Raw genomic sequence first — 25,146 nt, forward strand, 5'->3', positions numbered from 1 at the left:
CTTCATGGTTCTACAGGGGAAGTGATAATGGAATATTGTGTGAGTTTTTTTTGTTTGTTTTTTGGGGCTGCGTTGGGTCTTCATTGCTGTGTGTGGGCTTTCTCTAGTTGCGGATAGCGGGAGCTACTCCTCATTGAGGTGCACAGGCTTCTCATTGCGGTGGCTTCTCTTGTTGCGGAGCACGGGCTCTAGGTGCGTGGGCTTCAGTAGTTGTGGCACATGGGCTCAGTAGTTGTGGCTCGTGGGCTCTAGAGCACAGGCTCAGTAGTTGTGGCGCATGGGCTTAGTTGCTCCGTGGCATGTGGGATCTTCCCAGACTAGGGCCTGAACCTGTGTCCCCTGCATTGGCAGATGGATTCTTAACCACTGTTCCACCAGGGAAGCCCGTGTGAGGTATTTTTTTAAAGATTGTTTGCAGGAATATTTTCTTCAAGTTTGCATTTCTAATATTTGGAAGATCTGGTGAGTGGAAGACTCACTCTCCACTCAGTGATTCTTAAGTACTTGCAAGGAGCTGCCTGATCATTCTTTTCTTGTCTCCCTCAGGAAATAAGGAAACAACTTGTAATGTGTCTACACTTGTGGGTATTTTCCTCATAGGCTATGCCTTTGGGCATCAACTTGAATGTTTCTTTCAAATAGTCTATGATACTGTGAACTCTGAGTCACATCCATATCATCTTCCCCAAGCTGAAACTGTGGAATAAGAATTTGTGTCAGATTGTTTTTAATGAAGTGTGTGCAAGCAAGAACATTAGTTGTTCCTCTCCACCCCACCCAGAACTTCACTAGGACAAATAGTGTAAAAATGAAAAGTGGTCTCATGCCCTGAACTTGTCTCCTCATCCATTAGTCATCCAATAATTTCCCAACTTCTTGCAATTAGATTACCATGAGGATAAATTCAGGCCATGTAATATGAGCAGAAGTGCTCTTACCCTGTATAGTTCTGGCCCTTGAAAACATCCATGTGGTCCGCCAGACTTTTTCCCTTTACCACTGAGTGGAATAGACTCAAGTACTACAGACAAATTTGGAGTCACCTGTTGATGATGGAAAAATCCACACAACAGTGGGTACCCATGTCCTCGAATCCCTCTTTGGGGCAGAGCCAACCAGAATATTCACCTGATCAGGAAGGCCTGCATTGTGCCCTTAAAAGAAGAAAAGATAAATTTCTATTATGATCAAATTCCTGACAGTTTGCTGTTTACCTGTTACAGCAGCCAGCATTAAGTTAACTGACAAATACCTTTAACAACATACTATCCTAAAAACTTTTCCACAAAAAGAAAATAAACTTCATAGGTTGAAAATAGCAATACCCCCCAAAAACCTAAACAGATCTTTGATTATTATGAAATTGTTTATTTAAGAAAAGAGATTGTGTTCTTCTGTCTAAATATATTTTTGTAAAAGTATGATTTTCATTTCAGACATTTATCAGCTTGTGAGGAAATATGAGTCGAGATTGCTTTGGAACACTAAGCAAACACTAATCTGATTAGAGAGTGTCACAAATATAATTTTCATTTTCTTTGAGGATTCTTACATGAAGGAAAGGACCTTTCAGTTTCCACTCTGACAACCTCCCAGGCACAGGGGCTGTATTCCTTTGCCTTCAGGTAGAGATGGATTCCGTGGAAATACTCCCGGGCAGCAAGTCCCAAATCGCGACAATCTAGATTGCCTTTTTTCAGCTGCTCCAGTCGGTCCAGCCTCTGATCAAGGCTGGAGAGAAGTTTATCGAGGAGGGTGTTGTTCCAGGCAGCATGGCTGTCCTCCGTGGTGAAGAGGTTGAAGTTCTGTTGGAGCATCAGTTGGCAATAAACGGGTGCCTTGAGTCGTCTGGATTTGGGTGATATTCTCTCTTTTCCAAGGAAATTTGAAGTCGGTTCTGTCCTCTAGGCACGACTGAGAGGGGATCCTTTTCATCTGTCTTAAATGTATGAAGATTTCTTTGTTGCCAAGAGAGCAAGCAGGGATGGAGCAGAGCATCACTCCTGCCACTACCAAATAGATCTGGGCCTTTGAGAATTTCAGTGAGCCACAGGGCGGCGGGCGGGCAACGCTAAACAATCAGCAAAAGGTTCCTTCCCTGGGTCCTGGGACAGCGCACTTCTCTAGGCGGCCGCAAGAGGGCGCAAGATGTCTTTTTATCGATTTTGTTAAGAGAAACATCGATTTCTGAGAGTCTGCAGTTTTCAGCGGGTCTGGCAGCTCGAGAGAAAAGGCGTTGAAGCCTCAGAGACCAGCTTTGTGCTGCTTTAATAGTGCGAGAAAAACATTCATTTCGGAAGCCCAGAGGGCTGAGGAAGGAACTTTGTCGCGGCCTCGCCGGCGACATTTTTGTCTGATTGGAAGCTGGAACCTTGCATTTTCGGGGCTGCCCCTGAGTTTTGTGCTTTATTTTCGCACAGAAACTTGAGCGAGTCCATTTTGGAGAATCAAGCCGTTTTCTGAGGGGTTTGAAGCTGGGAATCAGAGCGAGTTGGGGCCGATTTTACAGATTCGGGCTCGTTTCTGGCGCGAGGCAGCGAAGGCTCAGAGAAAAGGGAACGCGGCGGCGGCGATGGGACGACAGGACGATGTTGGGGACACCCTGCGGGTGAGTCGGAGCGCGGCCACCACCGGAGCCGAGGACGCGGGAGCTGAGCGCCCCTGTAGATGCTCTGGGACTTCATGGTGTCTTTCAAGAATACAGCGTTACATAGCACAGGGAGATCAGCTCGGTGCTTTGTGACCACCTAGAGGGGTGGGATGGGGAGGGTGGGAGGGAGGGAGATGCAAGAGGGAAGAGATATGGGAACATATTGTATATGTATAACTGATTCACTTTGTTATAAAGCAGAAGCTAACACACCATTGTAAGGCAATTATACTTCAATAAAGATGTTTAAAAAAAAAAAAAGAATACAGCGTTAACGTGGGGGAGGAAGTACTGAATAACTGAAAAGTGGGAATATTTTAAAACTCACAGCATTTTATTTTGAAAATTTTAAATTAAATTTATATTTAATTTAATTTATATTATGTGTAACTTAAATATTTTTAAATTTTTTATATTTTGAAATATTTTTATGAAAATATTTTAAATTTAGATATAGGATATTAAAATATATATATCAAAACACAGCATTTTATTAAACTCTATTTAAACTATAGTTTCTTTATACTAAAACAAGAATATAATTTTACTCTCTTAGCAAATGGAAGCAAACTCATTAATATATTCAAGATCACTTCTATACTTGACAATTTCTCGTGACTCTGTGACAGTCCTAAATAATTTTTATTTAACCCGGGTTTCTGAAACACCTCTCCCAGGACCCCATCTTGATTGCATTGTAGAAAGAAGAGGACAGTGGTTAAGACTCTGTGCTTCTAATGCAAGGGGTGTGGGTTCGATCCCTGGTGGGGGAACTAAGATCCCGCATGGAGTGTGGCCCACCCAAAAAAGAAGAAAGAAAGAGAGAGAGAAAAAAAAAAGAAAGAAAGAAGGAAGGAAGGAAAGAAAAAAAAGAGGGAGGAAGGAAGGAAGGAAGGAACAAAGAAGAGTTAGTGTCCTGTACAAAGCGTTGAGGACATTTACCAGGTCTGATCTTTTCATTTTCTTTGGTAAGAATTTCGTAGATTAAAGGAAAATTGCCCAGATTTCATTGGCAACGTGAAACCTTCCTTTGTAAGACACTCACAGTCGTGCAAATGCAGGGTCATTTCTTGTCTTTATTTAAAATTTTGATGTTTTGTTCAGCAGGCATGTTTTGTCATTTTCATTTTTCAATATTGAATTAAAATATTATTAATCTTGACGTCTTAGATTTGGTGCCTTCTTACATTCCATGCTTAAAGAAAGTCCTTTTCACTTAACCCTAAAACTAACCTAGGAAATAGCTTTTGAAGTACTGTTGAGAAAGTACTTCCCTGGATGAAAGTATAAGAAAGTATAGGTGAAAGTCCTGTCACCCTCTCCCCCATCTACATTTTATAACCAATTTCCTGGTCTCTTTAACTTTTAAAACAATCTTTGTCTTAAAATAATATCACCAGAGGTGATCTGAGACTAACTAAGGATGAGGTACTATTCATTTATACTATTCACAGAGCAGTCATTTTTTTGTGTGTGTGAGACAATTTTCCTAGATCCTTGTTCTCTGCAAAATTATTCAAGGGCTGTTAAGATTTCTGTCCATAATGTACCAGGCACTGCTCTAAGACTGGAATCTTGGGCTCTGCTGCTTCACAGTCCTGTGGGCAATCCCTCTCCTAGAGTTTGCATTTGGGGGACTCAACATGCAGACCATATATATACATTTTAACCATTTTCCTTCTCTCTAAATCTTTTTAAAAATCTGTGTCTCTTTATTTTTTAAGAAAAAAAATACCTTAGACTGCCTTCATCTGATTTCCTATCTCCCCACCCCCTGCCCTTTGGTAACCACAAATCTGATTTCTTTTTCTATGAGTTTTTGAAGTATAATTTAATCTGTGTCTTAAAAATTAGCATCAGAGGTGGTCTGAAACTAACTCAGGATGAGGAAAGGGACTGCTTATCTCATTTACAGTATTCACAGAGCAGCTATGTTTTATCAGACAACTTTCCTAGATGCTGGTTCTCTGCAAAGAGCTTCAATTGCTGTAAGATTTCTCTCCATAATGTACCAGGTACTGCTCTAAGGGTGGAAACTTGGGCTCTGCTCCTTCACGGTCCTGCAGGCAATCCTTCTCCTAGAGTTTCCACTTGGGGCCTCAACGTGCAGACCCCTGACAGTGTTAAGGGACCTGCAGTCAGAGCTTCTCTTGGCTGGGCTGAGGGTGGACTATACAGGTTACCATTTGTTGTATTAATACAAAAACCTGCTATCATTCACTCTTCGGATTCTCAGCCTGTAACTTGCAAACTTTATTTTATTTGATCTATGCAATGTCCTGTGTGACCACTAGTAAAGATGACTCAACTTTTTAAAAGAGGAAGTGAAAGTCTGATGTCTTTTAAATTCAGAAGCCACAGACCTTTGTCAGAGTGGAGCTTTCTGCTGCTCCCAGGCCCTCCTCTTCATCAGCTCTGAGCACTGGCCCTCAGCTGCACTGAGCACGTGGTGCTGCCTTCATCCTAATCCTGCCTCTGAAGTCTGTCCTCCCTGCTCCCTGGAGGGCAGTCACCATCCCTGCCTTACTTTCCTGGAATCCACATTGCCAAGCACATAGTCACATATATGTGCAGTCAGAACATTTTTGGTGGCAGAATGAAGAGGACTGTATGAATTAACCCTTGTTGTTCAGTATTATGCCACCATTACCTGCAGACTATGTCAGAAAACGAGAGCTACAGTTCTGTACATAATTGTGGAAGAATTCAAATCTTATGTATTAGACCCTTAAAAAAGAAATGCGGAGAGGTGTGGCTAGATATATTTTGGTGCAATTTAAGAAGTGTCAAAATAGAGTACAGGGTCAGACCTCTAAGTTCTCTTATTAGACTTACAAAACGGAGTTAGATTGAGCGTCAGGTTTTTATTTCAACCTGAGTTGACTCACTTAGATGACTACATCCTGTTGGATTGAGTCTTCTGTCATTTTCCATGAATATATTTAATTTCCAGTGTAATAATACAAAAACAGCATTGAAGATGTGACATTCTCTGACGCCCAAAATAGAAGAGAATTTTTTTTTAAGTGAGGAAACAAAATTGAGATAAGTACAGAAAATGACAATTCTGGGGTTAATTAAGAATCTCATTTCCGGGAAGATTTTCAGCACAGCTGGATAAAGGCCGCCACAGCCAGACATCTGCAGCATCACCAAGCTCACCAGAGGCCTGCCAACCTCTTCACTGATGACACCGAGGATGATGTTCTCCAGCCCTGTAAAATGTGATGGATGGAGCTGATCATCACCATTGCCGTCCTCTGAGAGACCAGGAATCCGCGAATTCAGCGTTTCAGTGAAACAGCGCCAGGGCTACAGCTCAACAACGCGCAAAGCTCCTTTCCCTGCGCCGCAGCGGCCAGGAGCGGCGCCCGAACTCGCCGTAAGGGACCGACCGGCACCGCCCACCCAGTGGGACCCGCCTCCGGGTCCAGTACCGCGGACTCGAGCGCTGCATACACGGGGAGAACCCGGCCGTTGCCGTGGGCAGGAGCCCAGGCCCGGGCGAGGCGCCGCCGGGGCCCAGGGAGCGAGTGGGGCTGCGAGGGCAGTGAGTAAACTTTCCTTGGTGCTGCCCTCACTCTTTATGACACATTAATCCTGAATTGATTACTAATTAAATGTTACAATGCTACTGTGAACATGATTACCAAAGACCTACCAGACAAATTACACAGACTTTTAGTCTTTATCAAAAATGATATGACAGCAACTACAAATTCCGTAGCCCTTATAAGGGACTCACTTAATCTTTCCAACATAGTTGATGAGTGTTAATATTCTCATTTCCAAAGAGCCACCTGCTAAGGCTTTATGTGAATAAAACAATCTGATAAGTAAATGGCAAATCCAGGTTTCAAAACCTAATATGTCAGATTCCAAACTCCACTTCCCTATCCACACCATAGACACCTGCGCAAACTGCATGTGTTGAACCATCCCTTATTTTCTGGAAAGCCCTATACTTTTCTTGTAACACATTGATATTCCTTTGTTGTCTCATACCTCGCTGTTACAAATTCTTTATATTTTCATTAATTTTTGTCCACCTACAAATTTCTAGATGAGTTGAACAAATTGCAAAGTATCCTGATTATTTTACATAATAAGCAAAGTAAAATGATCAACTGGCAATTATTTCTGAGAGCCTAAATGTGATCAACAAAATTAATAATTCTAATAATTATAAAATAATCATATTTAATTGTCCAAGATGATTCATATATATTGTTCAATTAATTCTCACCATAAATTTATGAGCTGCGTGCTAGACAAGACCCTTGAGAGTTTTGACCCCTGCACCAGATTGGATTACAAACATTTCAAGGAGTCCTCTGTAGACAACACCAAAGCTCTAGTGGATTCAGGCAACAAATACTTAACGCTCCCAACTTACATGAATATGGGAAATGATTGGAAGAATATAAGACGATGTATACTAACGGGTAAAATGTGAGGGATGGAGCAGAGCGTCCCCACGGCCATCAGCAGCGAGATCAGGAGTCCAGAAATTCAGCACTTCACCTGGACCACCGTGAAAGGGAGCTCAGGTCCTCCACTAGGCAAAGCCCTCAAAGCTACCTTCGCTGCGCCCCAGCGGCCGGGAGGGGGCGCCCGAACTCGCCCCAACGGACCGACGGGCACCGCCCACCCAGCGGGACCCGCCTCCGGGTCCAGCTCCGCGAACTCGGGCGCAGCGCCCACGGGAAGAACCTGCGCGTCGCCGTCTGCAGGAGCCCCGGCCCAGGAAAGGCGCCGCCGGGGTCCAGTGAGCGCGTGGGGCCGCGAGAGCGAGAGGAAACTTCCTTTTCGGGCCTGACTGCGGAGGGGAGCTTTGCCGCGGCTTCGCACAGTCTTTCATTTTCTGCACCTGCCTCTGCGTCCATCCTTCCCTTCCTGGTAGGAGCTTTTAGCCAGACCGGTTGACGCCGGTGCCCATTTACGCAGGGACTGACGGCTCGAAATCAGAGCGTGTCGTGGTATGTGTTCAGATTTCAGGGCTGTTTCTGGGAAGAAAGTCGAATTCAGGAAAAGGAGAAACGCACCTACAATCTGGACACGAATTTTATTACAATGATTTTATTAAACTTTAATGGTTCATTTTTTATACAACGTTATAGTAGTTTAAAAGTATTGAAAAGTGGGTGTATTAAAATTCAGATTATTGTAGCTGTGAACATTTTACTTATACCAAAACCACAATTTGTTAAATGTACTGGGCTTTTGAAAGCAAATTCAACAATAATTTTGTCAGAATTACTTCTTATCTCATTTTCAATTGAGAGAATTACCATCTTAATTTAATTTTAGCTTACTGAAACAGTTTTTGAGAAACAGCATATACATTTCTGATTTATATTAATTCTTTTCTCCATCTCATCCCTAATGCATTTCCAAATTATAGGGGATATTCTTCCTGTCCCACAGTTTGAAAATATGATTCTGTGGCAGGCCAATATTTTGATATTTCTTCTTTGATTGACAACAATGACAACCACCTTGTTGGCACATTTTTATGGGGCTATCTCCTTCTCTTTTGACAGAATCAAAATGTTCATCAAGTGCTTCTGTATGTATTGAGACTGAAAAGTGACCAAAACTTTTCACTATAAAAGCTTCAGTATCACAGGTAAACACATCACACCCCTTTTTAGCAGTGTTGTGTGAAGGGTGTCCAGATATTTAGCAAGTAAGTACATTTAGGTTTCTTTGGTGAGAAATGTATAGAATGCATGGAATTTGTCAAACTTTAACTTTATGCTAGAAGCCCTTCCTCCTCCCCCACTTGTACAGCTCTTAGGCTTTTGTAATTGTGGTGCCAGATTTTGTCTTCATTTATAATTTTTATATGTTCATCAAGGGTTTTTTATCATTAATTCTAATTTTTTAAACCATTGCAATAATATATTACTTTTCCATATTACTAAGTCACTTGGCACCCCTTTTCTATTTGTATCTGAGGCAAGTTTCTAGCTTGCCTAAATCTAATCCCTACACTGGAAAGAGTTTTCGATATGAAATGTTGTGATTTTCCTTGGGTGAAAATTATGTCTGAAAATCAGGGAACATCCCCTTCCCCATCCCTCACTTTATTGGTTTTTTTACAAGTTATCTTTGTCTTTATAACATTGTTTTACCTATACCTTAAACACTATCACCAGAGGTAGTCTGAAACTAAGTGAAATGAGAGTCGTGATTATTTATATCATTTATTTATACATTTCACAGAGTAGCTATGATCTGCCAAACAACTTGCTAGGATTCAGGTGCTCCAGAGAGAGCTTCAGGTGTGCTGTATGATTTCTCCTCTGTGCTAGGCACAGCCTTAGCAACGTAGCCTGGGCTCTGCTCCTTCGCATTTCTGCAGACAACCCTTTGTCCAGGAGTTCCCATTTGGGAGGTGCTAACTTCTCTGATCCTTAAGTTTAAAAACACCTGAAAAAATTGTCAAGTAGTCAGTTAAACTATGTCACACCCCAAATACAAAATTAGGTCAGTCTATGTGAACTACCCTGGAAAGATTTCCATGATAAATATTATATAGAAATAAACTGTACAGTGATGTCTTTGGTATAATTATATAAAAGCATATCCAAAAAGAACATTGGTCCTGTAGAGAGTTTGAGATGCCAACCCCTCAACTTTAGTGGAAAGGGGCCACCTTGAGGTCTCACTGAGGCAGTCTTGATATTTCTAAGGCACTGGGACTCTGGGGGGCTCTGGACAGTGTTATTTGCCAAGTCCATGTGGCAACTCTAACAAGGCCAGGCCTTACATTTGTATAAAGTGCTTACTTGTTTATTCTGTTCTTCATGACTATGTTATTAAAATATATGAATATTCTCCAGTTAGTAGATGAGATTTAGAGATTAAATATGCAGTTTTCTGTATTAAACATCATAATTGTTACTACCACTGTTATCTTCATGGAGCTGCAGCAGAGAAGGGAGGTCCTGACTCCAGCAGGCCCAGACCACGAGCAGCCCTTGGAAGACATTCTGAGGCCGAGGCTGTGCCTAGGGGATCTGAGGTTCCAAGCTTCTCCTGGCTGGAGCAGCCTCAGAGGCCCCCAGAGCTGAGCCCTGCCTGCTGAACACTGATAGAGGAGCTGGCAGAAGAATCCCTCTGGCAGGGGCACTGAAGTGTTCCCAACATGTCCAGAAAGCTGTGCCAGAACCTCATATGTGAGGCTAAATCTCCAGCTCTTGTCTTCCAGAAGCCACAGGGGCAGAGCCAGTTTCCTGAGGTGAAACCTATGGTGGTTCCCAATAGACAGCCTGAGGGGGGGCATCCCTCAGACTCCTGTCCTTTCTGGTGGCTCTGTCCTAGGACGTGCTGTGGGCGCCCTCTCTCCAGCCAGCTCTCTCATTTCCCAAATGGCTCTTGAGTACCAACTAAATCCTAAGCCCCTAAGGCTAGTGATGGAGCAGCGAATACCTGTTCTGGAAGAAAATAGATAATTAAGCCAAAAGTCACAACATAGACTAAAATGTATGCCTGGGGAAGTAAAGGCACCTTTCCCAGCTGTAAAAGTCAAAGAAGGATTACCCCCTGGGAAACTTTTTTCACTGGAACAGGAAGGAAGGAGGAAGGGTGGTAAATGTTTTTGAGTTTGGTAACAAAAAGTTCTCTTCTAATGGCTTTTACGTCCTCTGTGAAGTGGCATCCAGCACATCTGCTGAGGTTGGGGGACAGAAGTTTGTCAAAGTGGAGAATGTTTGAAATCGTTTCGCTAAGCATAAGAGAGTTGACAGTGGAACCAGTGATATAAGCTCCAAAAAACAGGGAGCTTTGTCACTTTTGTTCACTTATGTATCCTAAGTGCACATAGAAGGAACTTACCAAATATATAGGATGAATGGAAGTATGAATTCCATGCAGTATTGGAGATGCCCATTAGTTGTAGACCATAGAACTATGGTAGCACAGTATACTCGTTTGTGTGATTTTATCTAGTGGGTCTCCACCACTTACCAGAGGTCAGGCGTGGAAGAGGCAGAGAGTTTGGACTTTAGCCGGACAGGAATGATGAAACAAGAATGACGTGAGGGTGTGTAGAATGTTGCTTAGCTGATGAACCATGAAGACCACTCTGTTAGTTTGCTAGAACTGCCCTAACAAAATGCTGCAGCTTGGGTGGCTTAAACAACAGAAATTTATTTTCTCATAGTTCTGGAGGCTAAAAGTCCAAGATCAAGGTGTATGCAGATTTGGTTTCTCCTGAGGCCTCTCTTCTTGCCTTGCAGATGGCTGCCTTCTTGCTGTGTCCTCACATGGCCTTTCTCCATGTGTGCCCATCCTGGTATCTCTTCCTTTTATAAGGACACCAGTGGGACTTCCCTGGCGATCCAGTGGTTAAGACTCCATGCTTCCACTGCAGGGGACATGGGTTCGATCCCTGGTCGGGGAACTAAGATTCCCCATGATGCGGCACGGCAAAAAATAAAAAAGACACCAGTCATACTGGATTAGGACCCCACCCTGAGGGCCTCATTTTAACTGAATCACCTCTTTAAAGACCTTACCTCCAAATACCACTACATTCTTAGGTACTGGGGGTCAGGACTTTCATATATGAATTTGTGTGGAGGACACAATTCAGCCCATAACATCTGTGGAGAAAGAGAGAACAGACCAGAGGCTGTTGATGGAGAAGGAGAAACCGTCAGGACCAATGAACTGTAATTCCTTGACTAACTGGCCAGTGGAGGACAATTTGGAAACTGAAGGTGGAGATCAGAGGGTGGAATGCTAGACTGTATTGCTTTATTACTTCAGAGTGCAGAGCAGCTCCTAGTGAAAAGCGAAGATCTGTGAATCAGGTGTAACTTGTCATGTGACCCATGGCCAGTCATTGGCACTTCTAAGCCACTACCTCTCTGGATGAGTAGTCTTTGTCCATGGGCGCATAAGGAAGGTCACCGTCTTTAGAGTCACCTTCTAACTCTAGAGAAATAGAGTTCTCTAGTCCTGGATTTTCTACTTGTGTGGTTACTCATCCTATCTGAACTTCAAGTTAGGAGAATCACATTTTTTAAATGAGTGAGCAGTGTTATTAATTATATAATAAAAAGCAGATAGTAATTTTCCCCAGGCTTTACTTGCTCTGTAAGTGTGGACTTATCGGTAGGAGATAAAGGTTGATGCTCAGGGCCTGGATATGGGAGCCAAGGCAGCTGAATAACTGGTGTGGCTACATTGACCCCAACCTCCTCTATCCTCCAGGTGCAGATGGCACAACAGGTGGCTCAGTGGCTCCTTTCTCTATTTCATGGGGACTCCTCCTTTTGCGTGCCTCCACTTCTTTGTGGCTCTTCTTTTTCAGCCATCACTCCACTCTGCCCTTTATTTATTTATTTTTAAAATTTATTTACTTTATTTATTTTTGGCTGTGTTGGGTCTTTGTTGCTGCGTGCGGGCTTTCTCTAGTTGTGGAGAGCGGGGGCTACTCTTCGTTGCAGTGCGTGGGCTTCTCATTGCGGTGGCTTCTCTTCTTGCAGAGCACAGGCTCTAGGCACGTGCGCTTCAGTAGTTGTGGCATGCGGGCTCTAGAGCGCAGGCTCAGTAGTTGTGGCACACGGGATTAGTTGCTCTGCGGCACGTGGGATCTTCCGGGACCAGGACTCGAACCCGTGTTCCCTGCATTGGCAAGCAGATTCTTAACCACTGCGCCACGAGGGAAGTGCCACGAGGGAAGCCCCACTCTGCCCTTTAATGGCGTTAACCAAAGCCATTTGGATGAGGAGGGATACGGAAAATCTTTAGAATGTTTGGCCACCTTGGCTTCAATGGGCTGAGTAGTGGTCCAAAGTGAGCCCAGAAAAACTGCACCCTTGTCATAAATTGCAGAACCACCTGTGGTGCATGTGCTTTGTGTATCCTGAAGAAGATATCCCATGACTGTAACAAGCATATAACTAACAACCACAGAGGATACCTCAACCCTGATAGGCCACCTGTTTGCATTGAGTACAAGATCCTGCACAATGTCAGAAAGAATGGCTGTAAGGAAGGCCAAAAAGGAGTTTGGCAGGCCTCAGAACATCCCTGAAGGCATCACTGTTTTTGTGCTCAAAGACAAGCTCTCCCTCTCCACTACTTGTCCCAAGGACACACATACACACACTCTTGACAGGATGGCACCAAGTCCATCTTACTTTGTCAGTGTTCTCGTCAGTCACCAGCAGGTGGCGCCCGAGTCAGGTAGTTGGGGAGTGAGGCAGGGAGCGGGAGTAGCTTGGTTAGTGATTAGTGATAGACACTCCTGTTCCTTCCCACCCACTGGGTCATTCTTTCCCCTCTGTTAGTTTCCCTCCTTTCCACACATTCAATCCTGACCTTTTCCTCATTCTCTCCTCATTCTTCCGCAGGCCCTGTGTGGCCGTACTGTGAACATTCCCATCATTGAGGGCCATGTGACCCACTTGCCTTGCACTGATGTCATTGAGTCAGGCAACATGCAGTCTCAGTGAGGAGTTAAATCCCTGTGCAGGGTGACCAGCCAGCAGGGAGAATTTATTTATTTTGAGTTCAACGTTTGTTTCAAAACAGATGAATATCACAGCTATAGCAGATCTTTAAGTAGCACCTACCGTAGTATTAGGCCTTAGCATGTCCGTCTCAGTATCCAAGCACAGCAACATCCCTGTCTCCACCCAGTTCTGCATCCACTGTACAGTGGATACTTTTCTAATATCTAAAAAAGCCACTTTTAAGAGGGAACTCATCCTGTTTCTGAACCCCTTCAGAGCTGGACTGCCTGGAGGGCAGAAGGTGGGGTGACCCAGCTCACGGGTCCATTTTCAGGTCCCTAGCTTTGATTCCAGTTCCCCTCCAGTGGCTAGAGAGTGATGGGGGTGTTACTTGAACGTACATGGAGATTTCCTCCCCAAGCCTGGACACGGTGTATTCTCCTTCCCCTCCAGCTCTGCTGAGGCCTTTCACGGCTCTCCCTTCCCTTTAGCCGCCTCCTGTCGGGAGGGGCAAGAGCAGAGGGCTCATCCTGCTTTAGCAGCGCCCCCAGACCCCGGGTCCACAGTGCCCCACAGTCAGAGAGTTGTGGTGACTGCACACAGATGGGCCCTTGTACCACCCACTCAGGGCTTCCTACCGCCCCTCTGGGGTGGAGGTAGGAAAGAAAGGCAGGTAATCTGTGAACACTTTTCACAGGAGCAGGGAGGTGAGCCAACACCCACGGCAGCCTTGCTGAGAGCTCCAATCCCTGCCAACACCACCTCCCAAAACACAGAGCCAGGGGTTCTGTGTCCCCTACTGGCATGTCCTCCTACATTCCATCCAGCGCAGGTCACATGGGGAGAGGAGAGGAGATGTGGTGTGATCAGCTGTATGTTTTCCTCAAGGTTGAGAAGGGAGTAAGAGCGCCCAGCACTGCAGCTTTCATCAGGAAGGGTGTAGGGTCTTTGGTGCAGATGGAAGCTGTGGCCCACCATAGATTCATGGTCATAGATTTTTTTTTTCCTCACACTTCTGAACTCAGGGGCTCACTGCTCCAAAATCTTGAGTTCCACTTTGGGGATGTGTGAAGTTTATTTTCTCTTACTATTCCTAGATGCTCAATGGGGAATCTTTGGCCCCGTGAGGCATGTATAACCTGATTCACTCCATGCCATGACTACGTAATGCTCAGGGTAATGAGGAAGCAAAGGAGAGGACTGATGGGTCCAGATACTGTGCTGTGGTCTTTGTTACAATTTCTCACTTTTGTAAGCATCGAATGATTGCTGAGTAGTTACTTGTTTTTCTAATAAGAGTATTATGGAAAAAGTAATGAATTTTTTAAGTGGGCTATCTTCACAAATACAAATGAAGGAAACCAAGATGGTGGTGTGTCAGCAACGCCATCGTCAACTTCTCTCCCTAACCTTTGTCTCATTTTATAAGCCAAAGCCCGCTCTCAGTAAAAGCTGAAGGGACCCCTTCCTTTCCCTAAATCCAAGCTCATAGGATATTCTGTTTCCCCCTAAACACAGCAGAGACAGATGGCACCATTCTCCTTTAGGAAAAAAACAGGCATATATGGGGGAATAATAATTATCCTTGCTGACGAGAAATAGAGACCATCCTTACCAGAGGATGTGATATAGAAGCTAATTGATGTTCTCTAAATGTAATAAAACATCTTTGTGAGGGAAAATTTCCTCTAAGGAGATCATTGGAGAGCACTATCGGGCTAATTGGAAGTGTCACCCCCCCCCCCCATAGACAAAGCCTAAGGCAGAGTTAAGGACATCCAGGAACCTGGCATCGTGGCCCAGGCCGGGGGCACACAGACTCCCTGGGAAGCATTCAAATGCAGATCAGTTAGAGGGGGTGAAGCATAGTACTCGCTTCCACATAGCGCTTTGCAGACGGTTTCACAGTATTCTTTGAGTTTTATCCACTTTCTTGTAGCTCAGATTGGTATGGAGAGGCATGAGGGTCAAGAAGGGAGGGGACTTGCTCAAGGGCCACAGCTGGTAAGGAGCAGTGTCAGATTTGAGCACAAGACAGATTGAGGACCATTATTTTCTTCTCCATTTCATAGATGGCAGGAGATAACTGAGGCCCGGTGGGTCGTATAAGTTAAAGTCCCTTCCCTCCAGTGGGTCCGGCTCACCCCTTTGCAGGTGGTTGGCGCTAAATCTGTATGAAGTCCTAGACTGGCCTTGACTCGGCACTGAATATTTAGAGGCTACTTGAACCCTGAGACTCCTCAAGGGAACCTGAGATCTTACTGTACTCATGCTGGTGATAGATTAGCTAGTTACCCAGGCAGATAATGTAATAGGATGAGAGGAGAATTAGGAGTGAGACATAGGGTGATCAGGGCAGGGGCTGTCTGTGAACCCAGATTCTAGAAGGGGTGACTTGCTGTTCCTGTGACCCAAACAAAACTCAACTTTCAACAAATATGTGGAATCCCAGAGACTGTCCACCCATGTTTTTAAGTGGAGTCCCCAGGATTATGGCGATATAGGCCCTCGGTATTTCACCTTCCACCCCGTTTGGAAAAAATGTTGAGCACACACCTCCAATGTATTTATTTTATTGATAATATACCTAGGTACTACAGTTATAAAATACTGTGCATATAATACAATATACATTTGTAATAGAAATTTTTAAATGGATAATCTATGAAAAAACATTTTAAAATTGTATCTTTTCATTATTAAAGGGACATCATGACATCCTCAAAAAATACACACACACTTCTAAGAAGATGTGACAATCTGCACTGATATGAGCTGCAAGGTAATTTTTCCAGGAATACTGTGATAGCTCACAGAATTCAAGTAGAAGTTAAACGATAAAACCTGAGAAGAGGTAAGAACTGTATAAACTCCAGCAACCTTAGAACATTCTCATTCATGTGACTCAGCTCCTGAGTCTCAGGTTCTGGCTTTCTTGAGTCAGATTCTTAAGATTAGCTTTCTGATTGGCTCACACTGGTTTTATCATTCATAGCTTCCAGGTCCAGATATCAGGGCTGGAGGGCAGTTCTTAGGAAAGGGCTGTGAAGACAGATAACGTGTCCTCCTGCATTCCATCCTTGGTTTCCCGGTATCTACATCCTTCCCATTCACAGGGAAGGTGCCCAATCCAGGTACCCCATCTGCTACTATAATGCCCTCAGGTAGAGACAACAAATATCACATCCATAAACTGCTTATAATAAACATCAGAGGGCCACTGTTTTCAGAGTATACTTTGTCCATCACAATCTTGTTAGACATTTTTGCAAATTATGGACCCAGCTGAAAATTTGAGTATGACCATACAAAAGAAGAAAAAGGAAGAGAGAAAAAAACAAAGCAAACAAACAAAAAACCCCCCAAAACTTCTTTTTAAAAAAGACATTTATAATAGACATCTGATGCACCATTCACAGCTCCCTTTAAGACCTGAGAACTTACTCCCTTTAGCTGCTGATAGAGCTTCATGCTGACAGCATGCAGGTCTCCTCTGGAAACTGCTCTTGGCTAAAGTGACTCATTTAGCCCAAAGTTATTTCCCCCTCCTGGGTCAGCCTGCATCCAATTACCTGTCAATGTGGGGATATAAAGGCCTGGCCCCTTCTCTCTACCTCCACAGGGTCATCCCAGAGTCAGAGCTCCCTTGGGATTGGCTAAAGCCCTGCTGTGACTGCACTGCAGCTCAACTTCTGCTCAAATTCTCTTTGCCACAATGACTGATCCACGCATTCTCCAGTAAACTCCTTGCGTGCTTATCTCTGTCTCAGAGTCTGCTTTCCCAGGTATCTGACCTACAATAGCATAATATATGAGATCTTCTATTTTAACCCCCCAGACATTAAAAATAATGAATGAACCCCACTCATATGGTTCTGCTAAGAGATTGAGCTATTTTTTTTATTTTTTAGCCTTTCCACTCTTCCCAGATGGACCATTTGGATCAGCTATTTCTTGGAGTAAAAAATGAAGTATTTCTCTTTCTCTGATGAAAAGTTAGTTTATATCATTAGATAGTAAGGGCACAATAACATAATGACCAGATAGATAGGGCAGAAGACCAGGTGGGGTTTCTCTTCTGATTGATTGTTCTGGTCTACTTAGACAACCGTTTCTGAATACACCCTTTTTTTGCCTTTGGTCCCAGTCAAGTTTGTGGGGCTGCTCGTGTCTTCAACTGACGGATAATATACGCACCACTGGCACTACCTTAAGTGGCTACAATGGGACACATTTTAACTTATTAAAAACATAATCTTTTGGGGGCTTCCCTGGTGGCACAGCGGTTGAGAATCGGCCTGCCAATGCAGGAGACACGGGTTTGAATCCTGGTCTGGGAAGATCCCACATGCCGCGGAGCAACTGGGCCCGTGAGCCACAACTACTGAGCCTGTGTGTCTGGAGCCTGTGCTCCGCAACAAGAGAGGCCACGATAGTGAGAGGCCCGCGCACCGCGATGAAGAGTGGCCCCCGCTTGCCGCAACTAGAGAAAGCCCTCGCACAGAAACGGAGACCCAACACAGCCAAAAATTAATTAATTAATTAATTAATTAAAAAAAAAAAGTCACAGGCTGGCAATACTGCACTCCAGCAATATTAAAAAAAAAAAAAAGAATCTTTTGAAAAGTATACAAAACAAATACATGTATAAGGTGTAAATGATTCAATTTATGGTCTTATAAAGTGTAGCACTCTTTCCACTGGTCTAGTCCAAGATCACTTGTCTTTTCACTGGGTAGCATGGAAGCTCACTGGACTAGTCTTTCTACGATGAACAGTATTAAATTTTTGTGGCAGTTTTCCTCATTTTTTTGTATTGTATACTTGAAACATTGCAGGTTGGCAGAAGACAGCCAGCATGTAGCAAGTGTATTTAAGGTTAAATATAACCAGTATGCAGGGAATCAGCCAAAAGGCAAAAACAGTTCATGAGTCTACCTTCAATACAAGAAGAATCCAGTTTCTTAGACATGTGGAAGTTTTTAGGCAGCAAAGGTAAAGGTGTGTACCTCTTGGAAAGCATGTAGTGAAGTTTGGGTAGAACAAATGGCATGGATGGTCGGTGCACTTGGGCCCTCACACCTGCTTGAAGGCTGCAGGATGTGACACTCAGCCCTTACCTTCCTTTGGGGGAGGAGGGGCCCTGCCATCACAGGAATTTCTATCGTTGGACTCTGTTGGTCCTTGAGTTCCTCCATGGGTGGACTGTCTTTTCTTTCCTTAATTCATGCATAAGCCTCAGTTTCTTCTCTAGGATCTGGCCAGTATCTGACTTGTTCTTCTGAGTTTCGCTACCCACTTTATCCATAAACACTGCTCTAATTTCTAGTAGGTTTAGGCTCTCAACAGAGGCTGACATCACTGTGGATTTGTGCTGTGGATCTTCCTGTACCTTCCCAGTTTTCTGTGGATGAAGCATCTGACACAAACACTTCATCCGGTTTTTAAAGTTATTCTTTCATGGAGCCTGTAGCACGAACTGGGGAGACTTGCTCACAGGGATCTCTGCTAATTCCCTGTCCTGGGCAAGGGAACTAATCTGTTATGTGGAAGGACCCAAATTCTGCATCTCCTCTTTAATACTCTCCTTCTAAGAGTCTCCTAGGGTATGCTCCGTCCTGAGTAGATTATAGATTCTTGTCCTGTTTGCGATCCTTCCCACCCTGAGGGACTAATTCTGCAAGCCTATGAGAAGAATTAGAGGAGGCCCCTCTCATGGTCATCTGGCCTTCCTTTGCCACAGGTGAGGGTGAAGGGAAAGAGCTATCCAGGCTGGGGACTGAATTTCTTTTCCCTAATCTGCTTGAGGGTTTCTTCCAAAGAGCTTTGCAACCTTGGCCATGGAGTTAGTCTTTGAAACATGGGTGACGGAAGAGGGAAAGATGGACTTGGGAAGTGTAGGTCAAGTGAGGAGGTGGTGTTGAAAGAAAAAGTGGGCAATAGGTTCCAGTATCTTTGCATGCTCTGTGGGTTGAAAGTAAAAGGCAAGTGGTGAGGAAAAAATGATCCTTGAGTATTGTGGCATCCAGTGATAAAAAGGGATTTGGAGGCTGGCATGGAAGACTGCGACCTTTCACTACTGTGTCAGGGGTAGAAGGGGCTGTTGCAGTCCTTATGCAAAGTTACAATGAACATATTTTTCTAATGATAAAGTTAAAAGATCCGTTATAAAAAATGAATTTGTGAAACTGGGAATTTACTGTTAATAGAGAAATTTAGTGCACCCTCAAATATGAGATTGTACTCAGATACACTGTTGTGGTTTTTACCCTGAGATTTTCAGGGCCTACCCTCCTCCCAGTGTCAGTATGTGGATCAGATCATTAACCAGGAGCCCTGGGTCTGCCCAGCAGGTTGGAGGAGGGAAACTCCTTTTGGCTCCTTTTTCTCTCACCATACCTGCTCCTAGATCAAAGGAGCCACGCCCTGTCTGAAGTTGAAGACTTGTTTTCTTCGTAACAAAGACTATGGCAAGAGGCTTATTCCAATATCAGGGTCAGTTCCTGCCAGGAAAGAACCTCTGATCAGCTCTGGAGGAAAATTCCCTAAAAGGAGCACGTCTGCACAGACCAGAAGACCGCCAGACTTGGTCTCTGGCCCTGTCACACTTGGCCAGCAGGGGCTTCTTTTCCTGGGAGGGCTTTGTAGCCCACCCAGTTACTGGACCCTGCTTTCTGCTTCCTTTGAACTATGTGGGCCCTCATGTTTCAAAAGTATTCAACATAAAAAAGGAAGACTTCTCTTATATGTGTTTCTACAAAATCTGAAAATATCATTCAACTTTTACTTTCTATTTGTGTCCATCTGGGAAAACTTAAACCAGAAATCACAACAGAACAGGAAGTAGCTGTGCAAGTAGGAGAGGGCAGTGCAAGGAAAGGGAGTGAAGGAGGAGGGCTCCCTGGAAATTTCAGCCCTGAAGGAGAAGGAAAGTACTGTGATATGGAAACCAAAGAATAGATCCAGGAAAGCAGGGAGAGGTGCCAGGCGCCAGAATCAGCAAAAGAATACAGTATATTTTTCCCATTCCAGCCTAGGAGATTCCCTTCAATTTCAGATATTGATTTAAGCCATTGTGCTGACTGAATATAAATCAAACATGTCTTTGATATGATCATACCTATCTTTCACTCTTCTAGGTTCTCACCAATTCAGCTGACTTTGTCAGTCAGCTATCAAGAGTGAGATGGTACAGTTTCAAACCAGTTTATAGAAAAAGACACGTAATATTCTCATATAGGTTTATGTGGAGAAAATGAAGAAAAGAGTTACCACTTATGGTTAACCCCGAGGAAAGAGCCATTCTAAAGAGCTTTTTATTTTCAGCTGCGCTGCCTCGGCATGTGGGATCTTGGGATCCAACCTGCGCCCGCTACAGTGGAAGCTCAGAGTCTTAACCACTGGACCGCCAGAGAAGTCCCTCTAAGAGCTTTAAAATGTATTTACATCAGCTCTACAAATATTTTTCATTCCATTTTCCATTTGAGAAAACCGAGACTCAGGGAAGTTGAGTTGCCTCCAAGCAGAATAAGGGTTCCATGCAGAACCTCACGTAGTGAGTTATGAGTGATTCTTTAAGCAATATGTTGGATTTCTGTGGGGTTTTTTTAATCTAATTATTTTTACTTGCAGAATTATTCTTTTTCTTTTTGCCTGGGCTTCTCTTTTTGGTGGCTACATTTTTACTTTCTGATGATTTTAATCTATTTTTTGTTCTTTACCTTAGATTTTTATGGAAGAGAAATTGTCCTATCCAGTTTCATTTTTCCATCTGATGAAGGAAATTCCTCAGAATTTTATATCCACTGCAGTATGGTTATTATTTTTTTTAATAAATTTATTTATTTATTTATTTTTGGCTGTGTTGGGTCTTCGTTGCTGCGTGCGGGCTTTCTCTAGTTGCGGCGAGCGGGGGCTAATCTTCGTTGCGGTGTGCGGGCTTCTCCTTGCGGTGGCTTCTCTTATTGCAGAGCACAGGTTCTAGGCACATGGGCTTCAGTAGTTGTGGTACGTGGGCTCAGTAGTTGTGGCACACGGGCTCTAGAGCGCAGGCTCAGTAGTTGTGGCGCACGGACGGGCTTAGTTGGTCCACGGCATGCGGGATCTTCCCGGACCAGGGATCGAACCCATGTCCCCTGCATTGGCAGGCAGATTCTTAAGTATGGTTATTTTTGAGTCCACAAAATTTCATTATTTTTATAAACCCAATGCTGACTTCTGTAGAACAATTCAAAAGTTAATTAAGAAAGATCACCAAGCAAAAATATCAAAGTATAGAAGAGGAAAAATTCTTACATATATAGCTTTACCAGAAAATGAACTGTATTATAAAGCAGCAACAGTATAAATACAGTGACAGTAAGGAGTTAGGTGATCAGAGTAATAAAGAAAATAAATCCCAGGAGAGTTACCTGGTGGTCCAGTGGTTAGGACTCCAAGCTTTCACTCCTGTGGCCTGGGTTCAATCCCTGGTCAGGGAAATAAGATCCTGCAAGCCACATTGGTGCAGCAAAAAAAAAAAAAAAGAAAAGAAAAGAAATCCCAGAAATTGTTATATAATCTGTAGTAATTAAGTAAAGTAAAGGCTATCTTAGACGTTAATATGGAAGAAAAAAAGTTTCAGTAAATGGTAACAGGATAAATGCCTGGCAACCTAGACAGAAATCAATTTAGATTCTCATCTCGTATTATAGATGAAAAAAAAATCCTAATGTACTATAAAAAATACATGTGAAAGATTTAAAACATAAAAGGGAATTGATAATCCATAAGATCAACAGAGGAATGAAAATGGGAGAGGATTGGTTCTACATGCTCAACATTCTGGCATTAGGAGAAAATGTAAAGAAAATGAGCTATTATTTGTAAACATAAAATTGACAAATAGTTGCATCATAGGAATATAGCTACCATCTGCATAAATGGTTTATATGTACTTTTAAGACTTAAGGATACATAAAAACAATTCACAAGGGCAGTACGAAACTAGTTAATGTCATAAACTGAAACACAAATAAAAGAACTAAAAATAGCAAACAAAGCATATGAAAAGGCATTCCAGCCTACTAGTATTTAGAAATGATTTAACAATGATGCTTGACATTTTAGGCTGTTATGTAAGCAGTTATATAAAAAAAAATAAAATATTGATTTTTATGTGCTTTGTGCTACTACATACATTTCTTGAAATCTGTCCCCCAAAAATGTTTGTAAAAATTTTTTAAAATTATATCCAGTAATATAAACTCACACTTTTATTCTCCAGGCGCTACCCTAGTTCTCATCTTCCTTTCACAGATAAACTTCTCAAAAGAAGTTTCTATTCATTCTGTCTCCAAAACCTTTTCTCTTATTTAACCTTAGTCAGTGTATTCCAATCCAGATTCTGTGGAATTAACTCTGCCAAACCAGCCCTCATTTTCCCTGAACATAAGATATCATGTTTTAAATGTATTTCTTCCTTGAAACATCCTCTCCTCACCACTGTCTCCTGGTTGTCCTGCTATTGTGTTGCATACCATTCCAGTGTCCTTTTCAGGCTCCTTATTCTCTTCTCTTTATTAAAATATGAAGGTCCCTAAGGTTCAGTTTTTGGTCCTCCTATTCTCTATTTCTAAAAGACCTCATTCCTTCCTGGGCCTTCAGAGACCAGGGTAACCCAGCTCCTAGGTTAACACTTCTAGCCATAGCACTCTGAAAGTTCTAGAACTGTACATCCAGCATCAAGTCTTAGAATCTCTGCATCCTCCAGTTTCTGGTGACAGAAGCCGCTTTTCTTTTGCCTATGGTGTTAGTATATAATGTAGTTGAAATGAATTAATTGATTGATTAATATTTTATGTTTCCTTCTGGCAAAAAGGGAAGTTTCAAGAGGGCTGGCACTTCATTTTCTTTCTTCACTTTTTTAATCCTATGAAGGCAGTCATAGAACCTGTGATTTAGATACATAACTTTAATTAAATGAATGAATGAACTGCAGTTCCATCCTTTAATTGAGGTTGCAAAATCAGTCTTGGTATTACTTTCTTAAAAATAAACAAATGCAAAAAGATTTGAAAGTAAAACTTTAAATAACTTAAAAATATAAAGATGACACGTGTAATTAGCACAATACAAGCAAAATACTGAAATATAATAAATATAGTAAAATAGATATTTAAGTACATAAGTACATTAATAAGGTTATCTGTGATGGTCTGGTGCCCCCTATGAACTAGATGCTTTTACTTATAGTTGCTTAATACTACCAATAAATGTTTTGACAAATTAAATCCATTTATTTTATGATGAAGGCAGAAAAAAAAAGTCTTTTGAAATTACTAAACATGTGGGAGTACGACGAGTTGTACCTGTCCATAATTGTTTCTTTAAGAGCATACCTCTAGTTCCTTAGCTCCTAATCTTTCTTGCAAGCTTGATAATAAAGAGAAGGATTTCATGATTTCTTGCTCTGACAACTACCCAGGTGTAGCAGCTCTGTTCTTTCTTTTCCAGAGAAAAACTGTTTGCTTGGAAGTGCTTTTTCACAGCCATTATGGGGTCTTCACAGCTCAGGGGCGTCCTTCCATACCCAACTACTGCACCAAGCCGGTCTCCAGGACTTGGCAATGCTGATGAAGTCCAGTGAAGAACTTCTCCAGGCCAGTCTCATTCCAACCAACCTCTTATGCTGAACAGTTTGAAGATTTGCTGAAGCATCTGATGGAGGACAGCAGTGATTTGAGCCTTCTGGACCTTGCTGCCATCTACCAGAAACAACAGAAGACCATTGGAACCAGCTAAATGTCCATCGGTAGGGGACTAATCAAATAATGTAGGACACACCCATTCAATGGGAAACAGTACAGCTATTTAAAAAGATAAAGCAGTTATCTATATATGAATGAGAAGATCTCCAAGTTAAAAAAGATAGGTGCAGAACAGTGAGTATAGTATGCTATCTTTTATATTAAAAAAGGGGGAGAGTGTAATAAAAGAATGTACCTATATTCTCATCAGTTGGCATATACATAAAGAAACTGTAAGGATTTAAAAGACAGTAATAACTTCAAACTGTGGAAAATGTTGGAAGCAGTTGTGTCAAAGTATACATTTATTCATATGCCCAAATTCCAATTTACTAGTAATTTTAAAAATGTAAGTTAGTAAAATATCCATAAAGGGAAAGGTCAGTAGCAGGGAAATACACACTCAAACATTGCTGGTGACAGTATTTTGGAAAAAAAAATGTCTTCAATCAGCATTCTGCCCTTAGGATTTATCCAAAAACAGGTAAAGTTTTGTGCTCAGATTCTATAAAACAGTGGAGAACAAGAAAGTGTATATTCAGGAACAAATGATGGGGAAGGAAACTATAGTATGTGTAGTTATTAGACAATTGTGTATCCATTTACAAATTTGTGAGTGGAAAACAAAAGCATGAAAAATTTACTGATGATGGAATTCCATTGCGTGGCAAAAATTCAGGCTAAATTACATAGCATAGTCACAATTTGGTATTTTAAAAGAGGCAAATGACATGTTTTAAATGATTAAAATTTGAAACTATGAACCAAAGTTATAACTGAAGTGTCTATTGTGTGGGATAAGGTTTTTTTTTTTTTTTTGGCTGCGTGACTCGTGGGATCAGGGATTGAACCCGGGCCACAGCAGTGAAAGCGCCGAGTCCTAACCACTGGACCACCAGGGCATTCCCCTGTGGGATAAGAATTTTAAAGTTTTTTTTATAGAGGAAAAACTTTAAGCATTTTCCCCCATGCTGCCTTTCAATTTCTACAAAAGCCGCATTTCATTGTCACTCAGAAGTAACAAAAGGAAGAAGCCAGGAAGTGTAAATTTCAAAGTATGCATTTAGGGGGACAGCTCAGCTGCCGTGAAAGGTTTAGGTCAAGCATAATATACATGCACCCATTCCAGCCCATGTAATGCCACATACAAAGTACCCCAAGAGGCCCCGCGGGCCCGTCTTGCACAACCCCGCCTTGCCCAAACCCCGCCCTTTCAGTTCCCCGCCCACTTCCTCCC

General features: G+C 42.6%; 1 long non-coding RNA gene and 1 pseudogene across 1 annotated transcript; one reads left to right on the top strand and one right to left on the bottom strand.

The window, feature by feature from the left end:
- Nucleotides 1–1,529: 1,529 nt before the first annotated feature.
- On the bottom strand, nt 1,530–5,901 carry LOC118896356 (annotated as a pseudogene).
- Nucleotides 5,902–7,344: 1,443 nt separating this feature from the next.
- LOC118896748 lies at nt 7,345–23,699 on the top strand. The gene is made up of 3 exons (XR_005020272.1): nt 7,345–7,549; nt 15,828–15,904; nt 23,617–23,699. It is a non-coding gene; the product is annotated as an uncharacterized LOC118896748 (long non-coding RNA).
- The last annotated feature ends 1,447 nt before the right edge of the window (nt 23,700–25,146 follow it).

This window comes from Balaenoptera musculus, chromosome 6 (assembly GCF_009873245.2).
Source record: "Balaenoptera musculus isolate JJ_BM4_2016_0621 chromosome 6, mBalMus1.pri.v3, whole genome shotgun sequence".
In the NCBI taxonomy this organism is placed as follows: Eukaryota; Metazoa; Chordata; class Mammalia; order Artiodactyla; family Balaenopteridae; genus Balaenoptera; species Balaenoptera musculus.